Below are 23,656 nucleotides of genomic sequence, written 5' to 3'. Positions count from 1 at the left end.
GCCTGGTGTCATCACTGAGGGGGGTGACAAAATGGCAAAAATATGTGTTTTTAAACACATATTTTTGCCATTTTGTCAAGCCGGGGGTGACAAGAAATTTTCCGCACCCAGTACCACCTGACCGTGCTACGCAACTACCTGTAATGAACCTTGTAATAATATAATTTGCGGTGTAATAAACATCAGTGACGATGGCGTCCATTTTATCCTGGCTGACTCAGAAATGCATGTTTTAGAACCTGTGATCTGATGGTTACACATAAAATAGCTAGTGTGTGGGGCCTCAAAAAACTTCTGGGCCCCTTCCTAATACTTTTAAGGGAATCGTAGAACCAGAACGCGCTCTCCTTGGGAGCTTGTTTACTACTGAGACGTAGCAAACACAACAAGATGATGGACAGAGTGCTGACATTTTCAAACATTCACTCCCAGTCAAGACATCTGGGTTAAATCCATTGTTCTTTTGCTCACCATGACACCCCAGTTTGGACCCAGTCATATGCACATCAGTCTTCACCCGGCTCCCCATGCGAACAGTCCAGCCCGAACTGCCAGGCCTAGTCATCCCTGGGCCGGAAACAAGCATCTTGGGACCAGTTTCGGGGTATCACTATCACCCTTTATCAGCTAGCTCGGGTCAAGGCTAATTTGAATATGTCTCGGTAAAAACTGGGGTGGCATGGTGAGCAACATAATGATGGATTTAACCCAGATTTCTTGACTGGGGGTGAATGTTTGAAAAATTTCAGTACTCTGTCCATCATCTTGTTGTATTTGTTACGTCTCAGTGGTTGAAAAGTTTCAGCACTCTGTTCATCCTCTTGTTGTGCTTACTACTGAGAAGTGCTGGAGCTCTCCCCTTAAAAAGTATTTGTTATGTCAAGCATTTTTTCATGCAGTTCTAATTGTTTTCCTCTATCCTTGTAATGCTCGTGCCTGGATCCCTGGTAACGGGGGGAATTCTAGATTGTTGTATAGGGCAGTTACTGAGGAACTGGCAGAGCAAGGAGGAGGGGGAAGGTTGTCTGCTTTTACCTTACCTTGGTGATCCAGTTACCATTAAACCAACCAAAACTTCGAATGCAGTAGATTCATACTTTACAAAAGTGGCGACAAGTGGCTGAAACATCACAGAACCATGTGTGCAGGTATTCACTGGATTCCTGGAGAATTGTTTCGGGAACTTTTAAATTACAGCGTTAAGTGAGGGGGAAACAGCATCTCCTCAAACCGGAGAACCTTCTGTTTCAGCTGAGTTTGGTCTTGCTGTGAGGGTGTTTATCGTGCCACTTGCCATGGTATTTCCAGTGCATTTACAGTGTGGTATTTGAAAACTCCTCCTGAGCGCCATGGAGTGGAACCGCTGCCTGTCCTAGATAATCATAATCAGCGGCGTATCCTATCAAACTGTTTGCTATCTTGCGCCACTCAAGATTGTACCAAGCTGGAAAAAAAGAGCGATGAGAGACTACACATCATGCATAGAAAGTGAAGAAGGACTAATAGGACGCCTTTGGTCACCGGCGACGCTCTTGTCAGCAGCAGTCTAGTTTTTAGGACTCGCCTGAGCCAGCGCATGCGCTCCTCTGGCGAGACATTTAGTGAGTGGGCATTTAAAAATCCTACCACATGCTTTCTGTGTGGCCTCGAGCGTGCGGTTACGTGCACAGGCACGAGCAGAGACGCCATCTGGATTTCCTCTCTCGTCAAAGGCGCGCACACACGCACCACTCGCATGCTTGTTTCCTTTCACTTTCGCAATGCTTGTTTTACTTGGAGGCAAATTTTTGTACTTTGAGCGCGCACTTGTAATTTTTTTTCTTGTTAATTTAAAGTATATGCATTTGTTTATTTATTTTTAATTTAAAGTATTTAATAATTGTGTACGTTGAGCAGAGGACAAGGCTCAAACACTGGTCCCCAGCTCCCTAGTCGGCAGCTCTCACCGCTGAACCATAATATCTCCCTCCGAGAGCAGCAGTTTGTTGTGTTATTCATGGGTGAATTCGCACTCTTTTTTTGTCTTGGGCGCTGCTGACGTGGTGTAAAATATGATCTGCGACTCAAAAATGTAATTAGTAAGACTCCACACATGGTATTAAAAAAGTACTTTCCTTTGCATACTATACAAAAAAAAGAAAACTTGGTGAGATTTGTGACTTAAAAATGTAATTACTAAGACTCCACACATGGTATTAAAAAAGTACTTTCCTGTGCATAGTTTACCAAAAAAAAAAATTGGTGACCTGTTTGTTTGTCTAATAGGTAAATCAGACCGACTACATTCCAATATGGCCGCCTTGCTCGTCTCTCTTCATGCTCCACGTTAAGCCTCTTCTAGAACACCCAGAGTACTTCACTTGGTGACATGTGCAGGAGGAGAGCATGGCGGGCAATCACGGGGGTCCTGGGAAATGAGACTCTGCTTTGGACATCGATCCTAAAAAGACAGAGTAGAGGTCAGTGAAAAGGCAAGACAGCAGGCAGGCGCAGCCCCGTCCAAACTGTGAGGGACCTTTAGCTGTCGGGACAATCTGCGATAGAAAACTTTACAAAACAGCGCATGTTTGATGTGATGCAAGAGCCTACATTAAAAAATAGATGTATTAAATGTATTAATAAATATACATTCCATGCAGTAGTCCTTATGCAACAATTGATTTAACAAGGTAGGCACACTTGTTACCAATCCGTATTGATGGATGTCATCAAATTAATATTTGTGATGATGTTAACACGTTCACATAGTAATTCACCAGGAGACTCCCATTTGCTTTTAGCATGTGTCCTCTTCGGTAGTGACCTCAGATCCAGGTAGGACGGCAAAGCTCCTCATTTAAATTGGGCAAGTGAATCTTGACGCTGTGCCCATTGCAATTAAAGGGACATTTTGATAATAGTGGGCTAACAGCGAGATGTTGCTATTTTGCATAGAGATACGGCCAATCAGTAGGTATTTTTACCAGTAGAAGATCTAGTGTTTTTGTGTGCCGATTTATATAGCGCGTACTTGACCCGAAGGTATTGGAGCGCTTTACATGAGCACCAGTTACGTTACACAAGAAGACCCTTAACACCTTCCTTCCTTTTGTGCATGGGAAGGGCGTTCCCTTGATTACACGGAGGTGACTTGTGGCGATGTGGATACTGCTTTTCTCCATGCAAGTTATATTGCGGGTAATATGTACTTTTTAATCCACTCGTAAGCCATAGGTTCTCAGATTGCCCACAGCTTTGCAGCTGAGTTTAGCTCCCTGAGACGGCTCCCGTGCTGCCAATGACTGCACCTCTCTTGCTGGAGCCCGACAATGCTCACCATAGCTGCACCTTGACCTAATCAACTGACAATATTAGCTGATTAGTTTGTTAGTCTTCATTTTAAAGCCTCGCTTTCCCGCTGTTGCTCGTAGCAGATAGGCCTTTCATCTAGATCTGGAAAAGCCTTCATGACACTGCCCGTGTTGTACGAAGTTCCTTTATGGTGGAAATGTCACTTCACATCAAAATAAACAAGGATTTTACACAGTGGCATGTATGAGCACTAGGCGAGAAGGAAGCTTAGAACGTGTTCAAAGAGACATACATTCCACCCTCCCGATATCAAGCCTAGTCTCCCGCCTCCCACTTCCTACATGCAAAAACCCGATTCGTCGGGGGTTTCAGCTGACAGGTCCTGCCTAGTACCGCCTAGTATTGAGTAACGCGGTATATGCACTGCCAGCAACCTACTCCTACAGGCCAATGCACAACACTTGTAACACACTCTCTCTGCCTGCTATTTCGGTTTCTCCTTGCTTATTAAACGTAAGAACAAAATGTGCATTTGTGTTTCAAATATCCCATCAAACAGCAGCACACTTGCAAAGCCCATGCATGACAGTAACCCGATTCAGGCTCTATTCTCCCGGTTTTTATTTTTAGAAATCTCGCACTTTTCTCTTCTGATGTGTTGGCATGTGGCCAAAGATTTCGCCATGTCTATGGCAAAAAAATGCACTTAACTGTTCCTGCCAAGTGCTTATAAATACACATCATTTGTAGATTAAATGAGTGTGAGTTCACACTTAAGTCTCCATCGCTAGCGTGCTCATAGCCCACCATCTTCCAGAGGTTTCCTTTCATATCGGAATATCCCAGGGTGCAGTAAATAGTTCTCAGCGCTATCTTTTGTTTTTGCCTTTAGAAAGGAAGTTGTCATTCTGCAACTGTGTTACAGTGGAATGTATCCATTAAGCAGATGTAAACACGGTGCGTTTTCTCAGCACACAAGAGAAGGCAATCTTTTACCCCATGGTGATTAGACTGCTCAGTAACCTGGGATCTGGGCTCTCCATAATTAAATATGCCTGTAACTTCACATGTAATCTCTCCCTCCCCCAAACTGCACTCTATTCTTTCGCTCCTCCTCTTTCGTTATCCCCCCACAGCCACTACAGATCTCAGAGATTGTGAATACCAGAAAACACAGGCCATCGCTCATGTCATTGAAGTGGTTTGCACCACTTTGCTAATTAAGCACAATCTATCACATTTATACTCACATGTCTGCAGACACCTTCCTACACCAAGACTATTTTGTATTTTCTAGTTCCATGTTTGAATACAAGAGACTCCCCGGCTGCTTGCATACACTTACAGTTTTGTTATCACAAGTCTGTTTAAAAATGCACCCTTTGGAGCCCTTTCACTGCAAAGCCTCGGTAAATCCTTTTACTCCCAAGGATTTGCAAATTTAGAAAAGCTGCATTGAATTCAAGATGGGTCAAGAGGCAAAAAAGAGTAGGAGTCACTGCATTTTAATTAAGGGTCAGCAGACAACATGGCATGCAGGATGAAGCCTCAAACCACAGTTAACTAGCATTTGCAATGCAATAGGTTTTGCATTTGCAAGAGTTTGAGGTATTGGCATTGTAAATGACAATGTCTTTTACCCATGTGTTTTTAAAACCTGCAAGCAGTGCGTAAACACACACTTTGTACTTCTAGTCATTGCTTACGAGAAGCAAGGCTGGCAGTAAAAGAGGTGATTTTTAAACTTGGTAAGACAATCCACACAAATACACTCCACACTATGTCACAAAATTTCAATCAGCATTATTGTACTCAGCGCCACACACTTCCACGCTACACAATTCATTTCTACACATTTCCAATCCACACCACTTTTTTAACTCAACAACACAATTACACAACACACCACATACATCCGATCCACACCACAGAATTCCGCATCATGCCACATAATTCAACAGCACACCGCATAATTAAACTCCGTAAAATACCACTCCACCACACAAAATGCCATTCCACATAATTCCACTCTGACACACAATCCCACTCCATATAATTACAGTACACTCAATACCACATAATTACTATCCACATTTCCATTACACACCATGCCACATAATTCCACTACACAAATCCACTCCACACAATTCCACCACACACCATTCCACAACTAACAATTCCAACGGACATAAATCCACTCCACACCACATACATCCAAAACACATGGGTAGAAGACATTCTCATTTACAGCGCCAATACCTCTATTTCTCACAAATGCTAGACCAATTTGCATTGCAAATGCTTGTTTTCATTGGACGCACTTCCCTGTGGTCTCCAGCAACGCTCTTTTCAGCAGTGGTCCAGTTTGTTTTAATGGACGCACTCTCCCATGAGGCATTACTATTCGCAGCGGCCGTGTTAAGTGTGATGAGCACCCTAGAAATTGACACGCTATTACCCACACTGTTTTTGCTCTTCAAGGATAACACGCTTGAGGAAGCTTCTGGAAACATAGTATTTCTGTTCCCTAACATATATTTTATTATACAGTGAACTAGTCCCTCCTCGGGGTGAAGAAGAGACACAGTAATTCCTTTCCTCATTTAGTTGGTGAACTTGTCCTTGGGTGAAGTGCAGTGGAAGCCATGGGTACCCAAAATTATGCATTAACTCTTCCACAAGCATTTTGGTCTGCTTGAGGTGAACCATGCAAAAATTATTTAGACGCTAATGACATTGATGGAAAAATGAAACCAAACACGAAATATGATTCCTACATTCTGTGGGACCTTTGGGGTTAGAAGTGTTTGAACAATTGCTGCAAGTTCTTGGTGGTGGTGAAGTCAATATTTTTTTAAAGCTATTGCAGCTCTTGATAAATATTCTGTACCAAATGTATGCATGTTAGATGCAAGTTCTTATAGAGATAGAAAGAATCGAATGAGAGTGTGGATGAGTATGTGGCTGCTTTACACAAATTATTTCTTGATTGTAAATTTGAGGGATTGCAAGAACAATTTATACGTGCTCAGGTGGCTATGCATATGAAAGACCCTGCAATCCATGAGAGATTACGGGTTCATGGATAGGTGGATTTACAAAATATTTTAGCAATTGCACTAAAGGCAGAACTGTCTAGCCACAGTGTGAAAGCCGTTAAGAGTGAGATTAGTAAAAAGCAAGAAGAGGAGATAGGTAAAATTAAAGGTGACGATAAAGGTAATATATCACTAAGTATAGTCAGAAAAAGAAAAAGGAAAGTTTAAAATGCTACCGCTATGACAGTAATTCTCTCCTTGCATACAGTAAATCATGCTCTGAATCTGAGGTAAAATATTCCATATGTGGTAAGATTGTGCATTTTGCCAAAGTTTGTAAAACAAAGAAAAATGTTAAAGTGAAATGTCTTGAGGAGGAAGGAGACTCTAATCAGGAGAAGCATGTCAACAGAATATTTAGCACAAAGGATTCATTTGTGTTGAATGTGAGTGGTGATGACAAACTAAGAAAGAAACCCATTCGCTTAATGAGGATTGGTAGGGTTAAAATCCAAATGTATGCAGATGCAGGATCACCCTATGCAAACATCAATGAGAATGTATGGCAGGAAACATTTCTAGATCACATTGGAAGGAGGTTACTTTCCACGGACGTTAGTTCAGAAGGGTTTTCTGGTGAGAAAATTGAGATGTTAGGGTGAAAACCATTACTTTTCATATTTACAAAATAGAAAGAGCCAAGGAAAATTGTATATTTTAAGAAGATGGCAATCTGTATTGGGGTGGCACGACCTGGGTAATCTTAACATGATGTTGAACCCGAACAGTTCTGAGCCAGTAATAATTGTGGATGACAGTCAGAGGGTTGATAGTGTAATGCTTGAGAGATTTCCCAAAGTGCTCTCAGGTAAAATTGCTTATCTCACAAATTTTGAGCATCACATCTGTATACTGCATAACCATAAATTCACAAAGCCATGAATATCCCTATTCTGTTAAGGGAGAAGGTGCAAAAAGAACTTGACAAATTGTTTAATGCTGACATTATTGAAGAGGTGGAAGTATTGGAATGGATTTCACCTGTGCCTGTTGTCACTTGTAACAATGGCAAAATCAGATTATGCATTGATTGGCGCTATTGTAACAAGAAAAGAGTGATAGACAAATTCCCCTTGCTAAAAATCTCTGAAATGCTTGCTTCAATAGATGGTGCAAAGTGGTTTACATCACTTGATCTATCTGCAGCGTACAACCAAATATCCTTACATGAGAAGAGTAAGAAATTCACTACATTCATCACTCCTATGTGATGTTATCAGTATAAGAGAATACCCTTTGGGCCAGAGTCAGTGGCAGTGCTTTCTCGGAGATTAATGGACCAGTTGTTAGGCAAGATGAAAAATTTAAGGTGTTTGCAGGAAGATATCTTGATCTATGGTAAAAACAAACAGGAGCATGATGTGACGTTGAACACGATTTTAAAAGGTCTAAATGACAGGAATTTAACAGAGGAATACTCTAAATGCAAATTTGCTATGCATTCTTTGACACACCTTGGCCATGTGTTAAGCAAGAAAGGCGTTTCTCCCAAACCTGAACTAGTTGAAGCTATCAGCAATGCCCCTGCTAATACGAAAAAAAGGGGAATTAAGTTCCTTCTTCAGACTTGGAGAGTTTTACTTCAAATCTGTAGAAGGGTTCTCTAATAAAATGTATAATGTGAGGCAACTATTCAAAAACAAAAGAAAATATTGTTGGACCCTTGAATGCCAGAATGAATTTGAGGAAATCTGGAGTGCCATTGTCAAGTCTCCTGCATTCAAAGGTTTTGACTCCAATTTCGAGAATTATGTTACGGTGGATGCAAGCAACAAAGGTTTGGGGAGACTTAACAAAAAAGGATACTGGGGACAGGAAAGCATAATTGCTTATGCGTCAAGGGAACTGTCACCAATAAAAGAAAAGTTCCCTGTTATAGAGAAGGAAACTTTAGCTTGTGTGTGGGAGCTAGAATGCTTTTGACCTGTTGTAAAGGGTAAAGCATGCACTGTTAGGACCCATCAAATGCCGCTTGTAAACTTTTTGACGACTGAAGGTATGTTTAGGGCTTCGGCTAGAATAGCATGAATGTCCATGAGACTGCAGGATTTCATCTGTAGTGTGGAAGACATCCTTGATAAAAGTAATGTAATGGCTGAGTTCTTATCTAGAATGCCTTTTGGACATTCAAGAGTGTGAGGAATCTGAATGGGAAGAGTTTGGTATAGCCCATATTCATAATCAAGTTATGTCTGGTGTTAAGAAAGAGGAATGGGAAAAAGAATGTGGTAATGATACTGTTTTACAAAAATTGTTCAAATTGATTGAATCGGGTTGGCCCATCAAATCTGAATTATCTGCTGAATTAAAGCAATTTTGGGAGATAAAGAATGAATTATTGGTTGTAGGTGGCCTTGTGTAAAGGGGCAATACATGTATTCCTTCAGTTATCTTCAGGAGGAAAATAGTAATGTTTATGTAATGAAGGGCATGGAGGAATTGTCAAAACCAAAGGAATAATCAAAAAATTATATGGCCTGGGTTATATGTGTTTGTGGAGAGAATGGTGAATGAATGCATTGTTGGTTCCAATTCTGACAAACCCTTAAAGACCTTAAGACCCAGCATGTGTGAGCCGATTGTTCCGCATAGACTCGTTCCAGGAGACTGTTGCCATAGACATCATGAGACCCATTGGAGAGGAAACACAAGGAGATGATGGACGGAGCACTGAAACTTTTCAGACACTCACCCCCAGTCACAGATCTGGGTTGAATCCATCATCATTCCTTAGCTCACTTCGCCACCTCAGTTCAGACCCAGCTATATGCAGATCAGTCTTGACCCTGTGCCTCATGGGAACAGTCCAGCCTGAACTGCCAACCCAGGTAATTGAAGAGGGGCAGAAGTATATGATAGCCTTGACTGAGGCCTTTTCTATATGGCCTACTATCAAAATTGAGGAAAGGATAGACACTGATTCAGTCTTAACATTTATGGATGAGGTTTTTCTAAATGAGGTGCTGCCTATGCAACTAATCAGTGACAATTGTTTACAATTCTGTTTTGGGAAGGCACATACTTATTTTGCCACTGTCGTTATCAAGCACAGAACCACATAACTCTATAATCCCAGTGGAAATGGTATGATAGAGGACTTCAATAGGGTGATTAAAAATGCTGTGCAATTCGCTATTAAGAACAAGGATGATTGGGAAGTCCAGGTATTCAAAATAGTTTGGATGTATAGAATGGTTCCACATGATGCTTTGGGAATCTCACATTTTGAAATGATGAGAGGAAGGGAGGCAGGACCAAAGCTAACCCAGAGTGGTTAGTACGTTCTGTTAAGACACATTTTTCCATGGAGGAGGTCAGAAAGAAAATTGTGGATACCCATTTAAAATATAAAGGACAACATGATTAAAGGAAAAACACTAAAGATACTAAAGTAGAAGTTGGAATGGTGGTCAAGGTGAGGAAACCTTGGAGATTCAAGAAAGGTGTAAGTCAGTTCACTGCACCTTTGAAGGTAATTAAATTATTGCGTAATGCTTTCATGCTTTGTGATGGCAAGGTTTGGAATATAAAAGATAATTTCTGTACTTCAAAGTGAGAGTGTATGGAATGAAGAGGTTAATGATAAAAGAGTAAATACTGACTTGGAAGATGTTGAGCTAGCAGCGGATGTTGGGATGAAAACAGATGAGTCAGAAAAGCAGATTGATGTGGAAGGAAGTGTTGCAGGAGGAAGTGTAGAAGAAGGTAATGTGTGTCTGTGGGGTTTAGTGGAGGTGAATGAAAGTACCACTGACATCAATGTAGGAAAGATGAAAGTGTAATTATTTATGAAGGGGGAAGATGTGTAATGTCAAGCATTTTTTCATGCAGTTCTAATTGTTTTCCTTTAACCTTGTAATGCTTGAGCCTGTCTCCCTGGTAAAGGGGGAATTCTAGATTGTTGTATAAGCAGGGCTTTAAGTGGTCCGGGTCTCACTGGTGCTGAGTACCGGCAGTTTTTTAAAGGGGGCCTCAAAACGGGTCTTCCTCTGGCTCTGTTTTGTGCCCTGGCACAGGCGGACTTTTTTTCCGGACTGCAGTGACAGCAGGCACATCGATGTGTGCGTGCTCACACTGCTCACTTCTCACTAGTGGAGAAGTTACGGCATGACATCATGCCAGTTGAGCGTTGCAGGGGAAGGGAAATCCTTTAAAGAGAGTGATTTTCTCTCTGGATTTCCCTTCTCTTTTTGAAACTCAGTAGCAGCAAGACTGTTGTTTTGTCACCAGGGCTTTAAGTGGAAGCTTTTTCAATAGTATATGCTAGCCACAGTTGCTGCTTATTTATCTTATGCAACTAACATCCATTGACAAAGCCAATAGTCCTGACTCATTGTAGGTTTGATGTTACTTGTTGTATCATATATCTGGATGCAATGACAGAAACAGCAAAATACAAGTCCGGCGGCACACTATGCTAAGCACAGATTTTTAGCTTACATGTTTTTAAGCCACACCCTTAATTACATCGGCCATGCCCCTTTGAGAGTCCCCCCATTTTTTTTTAGTCTCACTTAAAGCCCTGTGAATAGGGCAGTTACTGAGAAGCTGGCAGAGCTAAGAGGGAGAGAATGGTGTCTGCTTTTACCTTACCTTGGTGTTGCAATTGCCATTAAACCTTACTGAAACTTTGCATGTGGTGGATTCATACTTTACAGTATTCCTCCACTGCTGAGAAGTTCTGGTACTCTACTCCCCCTTTCAAATGAAAGAAATTCAGAGACTCAGTATCTGGCAGGCGTTGCACTTTTAAAGCACTGACATCCATTTTCAGTACTACAGGACACTATAGCGTAATGAATATCTGGTTTGCCAATTTAGGGGCATATTCTCAAGGACCTATCGCCGAGTTAGCGGCACTTTATCGCCGCCAAAGATGCGATAAATTCATCGCACTATTCACAAGCTGGTGCGAACAGCCGATATCACCAGTTTTCCGGCGATAGCAGCTGCAAAAAACATCGCCACAGATGACACCGCCAACTACCGCTAATGAGATGCAGAGGAGGCGCTCCCGTGCAAAAAGCCGCAACAACAGCACTTAGCAACATTCTCAACGACCAGCCAGATCGGCGAAAAGTTCACAAAACATGCGATAAGGCGCGTTAGCAGCAGGGATTTAACACCTGCTCTTACCTGGTGTAAAGTCAGACGACAACCTGCACCATGAAGGGGAGCCCAGCCCAGAGCCACACCTGCAGAACAACAGATGCCATGAAGCCACTGATCATGCAGCTCGGAGCCCCAAGAGGGCCACAACACCCACCGCCACCACCCCCAGGACTCCCTTCCCTCTGGACAAAGAGATATCACATCAACTGTATGAAATCCGGAACAAAACAATTGGCCTGATGTCGCACAATCACAACAATCAACAATCATGTGTGGTCAGAAAAAGGAGAATCAGTCATTCATCTTCGAATTTCAAAATAAAACAATTTCTTCAAATTAAACCAAATACAACTATGTGGAAGAGTCATGACCTGTCTTCTCTGGACAATCTGTAAGTCACAGCCTGCAAGACAAAATTTAAAGATAAGAAGGTGTGTCATGTGCTCATCCAAGGACAAAGAAAGAGAGAGAGCATGAAAGGGAGAGAGAGAGAGTGAATGGAAAAGAGAGAGAGAGAGAGAAAGAGAGAGAGCAAGAGAGAGAAAGAGAGAGAAAGGGAAGGAGAGAGAGAAAGAGAGTGAGAAAGAGAGAGAAAGAAAGCGAGAAAGAGAGCACTCAAAAGAGCAAGAAAGAGAAGGAGAGCGAGAAAGAGAGAGAAAGAGGAGAGCGAGAAAGAGAGAGCAAGAGAAAGAGAAGGAGAGCGAGAAAGAGAAAGAAAGAGAAAGAGAAGGAGAGAGAGAAAGAGAGAGCGAAAGAGAGGGAAAGAGCGAGAAAGAGCAAGACAGAGAAAGGGGGAGAGGGAGAGAGTGTGCCGACACTGCGGACCCAGGCCTCACTGCTCACCTGCTGCCACCGGTGTGTCTCCAACCACGTGCCGGTACACACTGCAGTCCACAAGGTCCATTATCTGAAACTGATTACCGAATCATGAATGGTGGATTCTTCATCATTGTACACACCATCAGTGCTTGCCAGCTCCTGTGCACACAGTCTGCTGCACACCAGCCCCTCCTGCCACTCAGCGGTGATTGGCCACCCCTGCGCAACCAGGCCTCACTGCTCACCTTCTACCAACGGCGTGTCTCCAAGAGGGCCCACCACGTGCCGGTGCAAGCTCCAAGCCCGGGTCCCGCGACCTTTGCCGCCTCCACATCATGCAGCCCCGCACTGCGTGCCACAAGGTCACACACCTGATTCTGGGTCTTGATTAAACAATGGCAGAGATCACATCTGTGCACAGGACATCATCGCAGGCTGCACACCCGCCCAGCTCTTTAAGTGCCACAAACTCTGTAAACTGCGAGGCAACGCCATGTGGCGGTAGGCCCGCGTTGCCCCCTGGCTCAGGCCCACACTGCGGTCCAGCAGGGCTCACACAAATCCCTACCAGTCCGGACCGCCAGGACGGCGCATCATCGCAGGCTGCACACCCGTTCAGCACTTACGGTACCCTTACCTCAGTGCACCGAAAGTCACCATCCCGTGGCTGTAGGCCCAGCCGGCCGAAGTGCATCCGATGCCACCAACTCAGTGCAACACAAGTCATGGACCCTCTATGATTGAGTCCAGTGATATGCCAGGCGGACGCAGCCATGTCACCTCCGGCAGTGGGGAAGAACTGGGATACCTGGCGATGTCGTCCCCCCCCTTTATACGTAAGCCGAGTGGGCTGGGCCGGCTTACGGCAGGCCAGTGTAGGGGTGTGAATCCCTGGGCTCTGGGCGTGGTTTATTTCTGGGCTGGACAGGAAACCAATTGATGAATGTGTCTCTGTCGCAGTGTCGGCGCCACACGCCCGCAATCGAAAATGTAGCAATTTTGCATGAACCCGAAGGGCAGCCGCTCACGAAGGGCTTGTACAAGGAACGCAAGAACGCTTGGGCTTCTGGATCATACATGCCAACTGTTGTGTGTGTTTCGCCAGTGGTGCACCATAAGCCTAAGGCCTAGCTTCATTTCCCACGTGAAAGTAACATCACATTTCCAGAATGCAAGCAGTTGTCAGACTAACATTAGGGATGAAAGGACCTTTGTCTCAATACATAATACGGAAGGACACCTGCACCTCCGACCTTGGTCTTGCATGCTGCCGGCACCCCCTGAGAGAGATACCATAGCAGATGATGTCGACTCCCACACTACGCACAGCGCAAATGAAAGAGCAATGTATCCACACCACAGACACAGAAGTCCTGGCTTGAGGTACCCTTGCATGGAATGCCCTTGACCCTTATGTACACAACTACCCATGCATCCAAACATTGCACACACATACGACTCATTGCTCCGAGCTGTGGCATGTCATCCAAATAACTCCCGCATGTCGACTGTCGCAGGACATCTAGGGCACATGCACAACGGCTGTCACGAGGAACTGTACCGTGACCGAATGTTGCCTGTTAGTGTCTGATGCATTGGTCTGCATGTTGTGGCCTTTGTCCTGCCCGTACTGACACCCACATGCAGAATATGTCTACGCAATTTCACTAGTGTTCAATTGTGATGAGTGTTGATTGGAATGACAAATCGTGTGCCTCAATGAGCATTGTCCGTACACAGTGAGGGACTGACTGACGCATTTCACTGAGGGGTGAGTCCTTATTGCCAGCTACACCTCTGTGAGCCAGACATTGTGGTTGGGATAGTTGCTGATAGACCTGTGCTCTTACGTGCCTTCAGCAATGTGAGCATGGTGTCCAACTTCTTGCCATGTGTATCATCGATTTGATCCATCACTACAGGCTGTGTCCACCCATTTGAGTGTGAGTAGGTATGCGAAGAGATGTTCTGTTGTCAAATGTGATGGGGGACACTACTTTAGGCCTGCCAATGATTTAGACATTACATACACAGCCCTATTCCAAACATTGCGTGGGGCCAAGTTGAGAAAGTGCGCGAGTGGTGTTTCTGTGCATTGAGGCCACAGCTAGTGCACACATTCCCAGTCATCTCACTGCCTATGTGTGTCGCGGTCACACATGTGCATTGCTTTCATTTCCCAGGGTGTACCTTTTTGTTCAATCAATGTCCTTACATTCAACCATACTTTCAAACTTGATCGATTATGGACATGACACATCTGTGTCATTTTGAATGTTTTATTCACATTCGTTGGGGTTGTCGGAGCTGGAGCAGTACATGGCCATGCAAACACCACATTGCATTATAGACCAGGGTTTGGCCAGCCAGAGTCATTTAGGGATTGACAAGTACATCGAAAGAGGTAGAAGACAGTCCGCAGTGTGATTGCTGTGTCATTGATGAGCAAACAGAATATGGCAGTCCATGTCAAGGTCCAAGGTGAGTGTCCCGGAGTGTTTCAGGGGACAGTGGGAGGTGTTGTTACAGGGCATGATGCAGAGGGCAGCAGCAAGATGAAACAGGACATATGGCCGAGAGGATTGCTACTGTCTCCTTCTTACTACTACACAGGTGGAATCAGCCGCATCTTTGTCCTCTATGTCATCTGTCTGATATGTGGGTGCTGATGTTTGGTCTGTATCACTGACACTTCAGGTGCCGGAGATGTGTATGTGTGGAAGTACCAGCAGCACTCATCTGCGACTGCCTTAGTGGCAGCAATACCTTGATGGGGATCTGCAGGGCATGGAAGATACCAACAACTTTTTGATGGTGTGCATCCGTGGCAGCCATTCTTTCCGCATGGATATGCTCCATATTCTCCATTATCCTCATCATCTGTGCCAACTCTCTGCTGACATCGCTGAGCCCACTCTGAGTAGGTAATTGTTCTCCTCTCAGAGGTATGACTCCAGCGGTGTCGGGCATGGATTGTTGGACATCATGGTGCGAACTGTGGGTGTCTGTTAGTGAGTGTAAGTGGTCCCTGATGTGACTCAGACACCCACGTATGTCATCCAGTTCGGCTGCCAAGTTGGCGAACCCCACCCGCACATGTTCAGCCACCTCCTTCTGGCAGTCTAACACCTGGCCTTGGAATGCCATGTGTTCTTGGGTGAGGTGCTGGGAGCCAGTCGTGGTGGTGGGTGCTTCCTGCTGTGTGGTCTGTGCAGGGGGTCACCTCGATACAGCTGGCCTGCACTGCTCCTGGGGGTGGTGTTCGGAGGCTGTCCACGAGCCATTGGAGGGTATCGGGCAAATGTCCAGGGGGTCCTCTTCATCATCACTAAAGAGATGTCTGCTCTGCTCTGCAGGAGGTGTTGATTGTCCCTCTGCAATGTAAAGGGGAGATGCTGGTTGACTACGTGTGTTCCATGTATGTTGACGCATTGTACATGTTTACATACAGACTGCATGACAATGTGCATTGTGACTGTTTGGGAGTAGCTGACTATTTCATGCTGGACAGTGGACATTTTAACTACATCAGGGATGTGAGGTTGTACACGTACATTATCATCTCACAGTTTCCTGCTCTGCCAGATGTGATTGACCGGTTTCTACGCACAAGCGGAACCAGTTGTGTCCTATGTTCTGCAGTGAAAGTGTTGCACTTCGTACCACATTGTCATCAATGTTGATGTGCTGTTATTGCTATGTGTGTGTGCTGCATTGTGGGTGAGTAGCCCCTGCAGCTGTGATTTTGCTGCCCCTTATCCCTTTGGGGAGGTGTACATTTGACTTCTGTGCTCCTACAGTGCTGAGATGGTGCAGGCTTGGCTGATTTGGACTCTTGGGCATGGTTTATCCGCAGATGTGTTGTTGCCGTCAGGGGTTGTGTGTGCACGTGGATGTGTCAGGGTGTGACCTGCTCCTTTCTGGATGTGTTCCACACTCAGTCACCTCAGTGTTGTGGCATGCAGCATGTCATGATAATTGGACTGCAACCTTGCTATTCGTCAAGCAGTGTCACTTGCATTGTCAGTGTGGCTCACAGACATGCAGATTTGCTGATTTTCACATTTGCGCATGGGTTAGTTGTGGGATTGGTGGTGTGGGGGGGACACCTTCATGCCCATAGTGGGCGTAGGCCTACTTGCTGTTTGTATGTGTGCTGCAGTGTGCCAAGGGGATCAGGGACATGCTCTAGAGTCATTGTGGGTGTGCAGTGTGCTCTACTTAATTGTGCATGTGTGCCATTGTGCCCATCTCTCCCCGTCCCCCAGTCCCTGTTCGGTACTCACCCTGGTGCTGTTGTGTCAGGTCATGTCGAGCAGTGTCCGGACCCCCAACTCCTGCCACCGTCTCCCCACTGATGACTGTGGACACCATTTCCTCCATCTCATCCAGCTCCTGGTGTTCCGCTATACTGCCACCTCCAGTCTGCATTGCTGCCTGATGGTTGTCAGCGAGTTTGTTCTTGGTTTTGCGCTTTGCATCATTCGAGCATCTCTTGACCTCTTCAATTGTCCTCCTCCTCACTCCGACTGCATTCAGCTTGTCCAGGATGTGCTGCCATACTGCATTTTTATTTGCCAATGGCACGTTGGGGGTGATGAACAGTTGTTGGTTGTGTTATATCACCTCCGAGATGACGATCCTGTTTTCCTGCGTACTGAACCTTCTCTTCCTTGTCTTCTTCTCCTTGCCCTTCCGTGATCCCGAGGTCCCAGGCGGGTCCTCCTGGGGGCTTGTGGGGTTCTGGTCGTCCTCTGTAATTGCTCGAGCTTACTCCATGGTGCTACACAGTTTGTATTATTTTGTTTGTGTTTTTCGGTGTCTTTATAGTGCATTTTCCTGAATGACACGTGGGAATTGCAGGCCTGTCGCTGCCTATTGCCGATTTTTGTAACACGATTGGCCACATTGCAACGTTTTTCGCGTTCGTGCTTCACGTTTTTCGGCCTCGTGTTTGTTTTAACGCGTTCAGTTGGCACGTTATCATGAGACTATCGCATGGTGCCGCCGGGTTGAGAATACGTTAACAAAGTTTTATTTTCCCGCGATAGACTGCGATGTGCAAAGTTGCGTTAAGCAAATTTTGCGATATTGAACACACGTTCTTGAGAATATCCCCATAAGTGTGTTACTCACTGAGCTATCTAACTGGCATCGAGAGACAGAGAGAGAGATAGAGAGAGAGAGAGAGAGAGAGAGACAGAGACAGAGAGAGAGAGAGAGAGAGTGAGTGCGTGCTTGCGTGCGTGTGGAGAGATCTTTACCAGAACGTTGATTTAGGAATAACATGGACGTAGCAGTTCTGTGTTGTGCACAATTGGACAATATCAATAGACTTATTGACAAATGTCTGGCGAGCTTCTAAAGCCTCCTTCCTGCACACAAGAAAAACGATCGAAACTGTGATAACCTGACAGAAGATACTCCAGACACTGCACGCGGCCTTGTTCGGAGAAAGTCAGTTGATGTGTCAAAAGGCGTTAATGGCTCTCACAGGCCCAGCGTGGTGACGTCCCCGCGTCAGCAGCGCCCAGCAGCGACGTTGATAATACGGCCGTCAGCGTTTACACCAGCGAGAATATATTCAGGGTCTGCTTCCGCCTGAACTTAATGTTGCTTTTGGCAAGCTTGTGAAGGTAAATAAAAAACATAGCAAAATAAATAACAAGCACACGCTGTGGCAATAATGCGAAGCTGCACCACCTTTCGCAACATGAAGCTTGGAGGTGGGTAAATTAAAACGATTGCAAATGACACTCAATGGAGAAGGTAAAGTCTAACACGCGATGCAGTGTGTGTTTTTTCAATCCTCGTGTTCATTATTAGTGTTTAATTTTTTTTAACGTTTTCCATCGTTCGGGTAACACTACTCTCGGCGCAGCTCAACTCCTACAGGCTAAGTAACAGCAAGTGGGACAAAACATGTCTGTGGTTGTTTAACACTATTGGAAAATCCTCAGATTTGTGGAAGAACTAATTCTAGAGTTAAAAAAACTTAGCAGATAATCCCTTACTTCATGGGTATCACGGTGAAGGAGATTCCATCCCCTCCAGATCTAGCACTCCTCCAGAAATCTGGATTTTCGCTTCCCCCTCTCTCTGAATCAGAACCTCTGCTTTCCACTCCCAAGCCCTTTTTAGGTCTCGGCTACGCAGCGCGCATGCGCTGCGTAGGAAAAAAAGACCTTTTGCAATTGATTCACTTTTCGCCCTTAAAACGTGCACTCGTTGCATTGCCTTCAATGGCGACGCGTGCACGTCAGGCGATTCCCTTGCGGGAGTGAGCTTTGACACCATATGTTTGTAACTAACTTGCAAACACATGGTGCCCCTGGCTCGCTGCCGCAAGGGAAACGCTTTGTGTGCCTCCCACTTTCCCCCACTTGTGAGCGCGAGGCGCGCGCGCTTGTTTTCGAGTGATGCCGCCATGCTGTCTGCTTCCAAGAACTTTGTCATTAAGTAAGGTGAGTCCCCACTCTTCACACGAGTTAGCCATGCTTGTAATCTCTGGGAATGGCATTCGGTCTCCATGCAGGTCTCAAGTGAACTTGTTTCCAATTCTTTCTCTTGGCGTTTCTTGGTGACCCGCAGCTCAGGTGAGATTTATTTCCCTCGTATTGCAGCGCCTGTTATTTCAAATGTGCTGCTTGAAAGTACAACCTCTGACAGGAGTTTCCATAAATCCTGGTCTGCAGCATCCCCCAGCCAAAGACACGTCAGACAAACCTCTCACTGCAGAGCAGCCAGACAAAGGGCGCACAGACAACTGGGAGCAGGAGCAGGGATTACTCATTGCGTCAGAGTCTGTGCCATGAAACATAGTCGCCTGCCACCGCAACCTGGCGACAGGGGGCACGGGGGGTGGCACGCGCACACAGACAGACCCAAGCATAAGTTCAAAACCACACACTAAAAGAGAGAACTTCCAAACGAGTTTCCCGAGTCAGGGCCATATACACTTCCCTCGCACATACACACACACACAAACATACACACGAACACAAGTGCACAAGCACACACCTACTCATACAGCGGTCGATTCGGGCCCTAGACTGTTGGGTGTACAAGCTCAGATCACCTCAAACACACGCACACACGTACACGATCATCTATGTGTAAATGCACAAACAGCCATGGAAAGGTCCCCAAAGAACAAGCAATGCATTTTTCCCTCATACATGTACAAAACATACACAAGCACATGAAAATCCACGTCTCATTGTATAGGCACACATCCATACACACGATCTCCAAGCAGCCCCAACTGTGAAGTATGCATACCACCCCACTCAGACACCAAACATGAACATCCATGCGCCTGTGAGTGACACACATATAACTCATACACAATGTCTGGAAGCCTCCCCTCCTCCCACAACAAAAATAAATATCCATGTGTCAGTGCAAAACATACACTCATACACTCCAAACTGGTTCTCAGAGTACAGCCTAAACATGTTTCCATCACACATACACACAAGCACGCACGCGCACACACACACACACACACACACACACACACACATGTGTGCTCTTGACTTTTTTAGGACAAGTCTAATATACCACGAATTGACCGGGCTTACAGCCACATGTTGATTACAAATAAATGATTGGCTTTATTGTCACTCTCATTTGCTTGCTTGTCAGTCGATGGCTTTCCTTGTCACAGCTTGTCCAACTTGCATTTGTCCCTCCAGTGAAGCAAAGTCTCTTTACCATCTCTCTGACCAGCTGGCTGCTATCATTCTATTTCTCAATTTTAAAGACCTAATTTTTTATTTTAGATTAAGCACCCCATTAGAGTGCATGTGTTTTCCAGCACCCTCGTTTGTTCGCTTCTCCTCCACCAAATAGCTGCCCCTGCTCTCTGTGTTGCTGCCTCCCTCATTTCGCAATCTCTCTTGTGTGCTTCTCCCCCACCAATCTCCATGCCTCCCTCACTCTCTGTGTTGCTTTCTCGCTTGTGTGCAACCCCCCCATGTTGCTTTCCCTTGTGTGCTGGTTTTCCCTGCCACCTACCCACTCCCCGTTGCCTGAGTACCCCCGCCCACACTGACCCACCTACTCCTGGTATGGGCTCCACAGCCTCCATCTTTTTTTAAATGATTTTTTAGTTTTACATTTTTTGGGGGTGGTGACTAGGCAGCAAATTGCTACCATTCCCTCCACTTTAAGAGAGGCACTCTCACGCAACTCCTTTTTCATTTTTTTATTTACTGATCCATCTCAAATCAGTAAATAATTTTAAAAAATGGTGCCTGCTTCATTTTGTAGGCTGCATGCATAATCATTCATTGCATGCATACGTTGTCAAGCATGCGCGTCCATAGAAAATGACGAGGTTATGCTCTTTTCTAATATTATTTTTTTTAACCTTTTGGTCATATTGTTCAGTATCATGTCTCTGCTGAACAGCAACTCCAAAGTCAGTGGCAAAGCCAATAGGTCCCAAAGGCAAGATCTATTGCCTTTGCCAATGATTGTTTCTACTTTTCTTCCATCAGCCTCCCTGATTTGCGCTTTCATGACGATAAAGAAATGACAAGAGTTTTAGGCAGTATATTTTTCCGCAATATCACTGTTTTTGTTCATTTGTGATATTTTATGTGTTTGTGATTAGAATTCATAATATTGAGAATGTAAGAAACGCTTGGAATGGTGACACTAAAAGCAACAAAACTCTCAATGTTTTAAAGCCTACCACTGATTGCAGTGACTATTTAAAAGCCCAGCTAAATAGAGGATCTTGAGGTTCTTGCCCAATGTTTTCAAATTTAAAATATGTCGCTCAACAGTGAAGTTGAGCCATCTCGCTGAGAGAGAAAGAGGATGAAAATCCTGCACATTTCCTATTTATTAGACAACTAAATCACAAAAAAGAGTGTGGGTATTAAATAACCCTAGGGAGCAATGCATACGGGTGACTAACACAATGGCCTACAGGAAACAAAACAAGCATTGGCATAGCCATTTGGTCTCGCTTTTGGGACCTTATAAGTGTTTAGTTATGCAGCACAATATCCTTGGTGCAACAACATTAACTGTTGCATGGTTAAACACTTATAAGGCCCCAAAGGCGAGACCTATTGGCTATGCCAATGCTTGTTTAAAGACGGTAGGGTCACTGCCTCTTGATTAAGCGGTTCAAGTAATATCATTAAAACACAGGTAATCGTAATATTAGTGCACATTTCCCTTTTTCTTGTTCAGCCATTAAACTTTGGAGCTCTCTGCCCCTGTCTTTACGATCCCAATCCAGTCATGCTCTCTTTAGGAGATCCCTAAAGGCATGGCTTTTTGTTGCCTCCTCTAGATTATTTAGTATTACATTGGCTGGTGTCTGAGGTTTCCACTAGCGCCAAGGCACTTCGGTAATCGCGCACTCGATAAAACCTTTGCTTACTTACTTTGAAACGGAGAATAACATGCAGAAACTGTATTCTTTTATTGATTTCCACATTTAACAGTGCCAACTTGGCAAAAGCTATTTGTTAGCACTAGCAGGTAAATCTGCAGTGAAGTTGTATTAAGACAAATCAGCGGCCCGGGTGGCTGCTCAGGAACACCGGGGCTCACGGTTCGACACCCGGCACCGGCGACTGCTCAGTGGCGTAACAATAGTTTAAGGGGCCCCAATGTGCACTGAGGGGCCCCCTCTCCGGATTTTATCCGGAGCGCTCCTACCGGAATAATGTGCTGAGGGCCCCCCCCTGCAGCAGGGGGCCCCCGCACCGCGGAGGATGCGGGAGCCTGTGTTACGCCCCTGCGGCTGCTCAGCATCATGTGACTCTGAGCAATAGCACGCATGATCTTCCCGGGCCCTCAGCGCCTTGACACCCTTGGGGTTAATTGTTCGTGCTTTACAAATACTGGTATTTATTATGTATTTGATATAACTTGAAATCGAAATAAAGTGTTCTATACTTGGTAACCTACTTATTGCGCACAAAAAAATAATAATTTCACTTCAACTTCAAAAAAACTTCTAGTCAGGGTCAAAGTGGTTTCCTTCCTCTATTAAAGGAGTGTTGGGCTGGATGAGTGGATGGATGAAAGTGCAACAGAGCCCAAAGGCACTATTGCAGGTCTTGAAAAAGGAAATTTATAAAGCGCAAACCAGTTACCCGAGGGTGTCAAGGCGTCTTCTCTAGATTCATGATAATACTTACTCTTGGACATTAGAATTTGAGTATAAACATGAACAAAAGCAATTGGCATGCTTGCATGCGAGTGAGCACTTTTCAAAACCAATTTCCACACACTTGTTTCCTTCTCTGAGTGCAAAGAGATTTTGGGTCTTATTTAGAGCTAGTAGACACTGAAAATCCTCCAATTTCAGGAGAAAACTCTAAGCTCAGTATGTAATCCTCCGGCTAAATTTCCTTCACAATCGGGCAACTGTTGAGGAGAAAATTCAGTAGGCGGATTCCACTTCTTATTTAGAAATGAAAATACTCCAATTTCTGGAGGGAATTCCATAAATTTGAGTTTTGTCATTTCCCTCCATCGCGGCCTGATCTAGATTTTGATGGGTGCACGACATCTGGCAAGAACTCTACGTAGGGTGGCCGGTACATGTCCAGAATTAACCAACCTCCAAATGAGGCTCTCTGCCTTAACCCCTTCAGTGCCACGCCCTTTCCCCCTCCTGTGCCGGGCGCTGCATTAGTGGGTGGGGTTCATGACGAGATAGTCTCGTCATGGGCACAGAAGAGGTTAAGGCTGGCCACATAGCAGAGGGTGAAGTACCCAAGAAGCGCAACTGTCTCGTATGTGCCCAAAGGGAGGACCTCTGAAACCTCTCATCCATAGTGCTCAGGTCATTCATTATCGATTCCCTGTTTGAATGCTGAATTACTGCGACAGAGTGACAATGATGTGTCCAATGTTGTCATTGTCACAGAACATATCTACATTTCTCTCTAAGATTTGGTATAAAGCTCCGCTGTACCATACGATAACCGTGCACTTTATGTGAAACAGAGTGGTATATAGGTCAACCAACATGAGAAAACGTTACCTCAGCAGGGGTGAATAGAGACTTGTCCTCGTCAACTGTGAAACAATATAAAAACGGGGTAGTGAGATGAGGTGAGGTTACTGCATGGCCAGACTGGCCGTAGCGGGCATCGGGCGCTTACCCAGAAGGCTGGAAGTGTGGGGGTTGGTTTTGCAGCTGCGGGGGCTGTTTTTGCAGAGGTCTCTTTTATTACTGGGGGCTGGTTTTGAAGCGGTGCTGCAATATTGGCCCCCAGTAACAAAAGCAGCAAGCAAGGGTTTCAAGCCTCCTAGGGCCAGGCAGTGCTTCCCCAGGGACCGGTCCAACAAAATTGCAA

Source organism: Triturus cristatus, chromosome 3_2 (assembly GCF_964204655.1).
Source record: "Triturus cristatus chromosome 3_2, aTriCri1.1, whole genome shotgun sequence".
Lineage (NCBI taxonomy): Eukaryota > Metazoa > Chordata > Amphibia > Caudata > Salamandridae > Triturus > Triturus cristatus.
Note: the sequence above shows the minus strand (reverse complement) of the source record.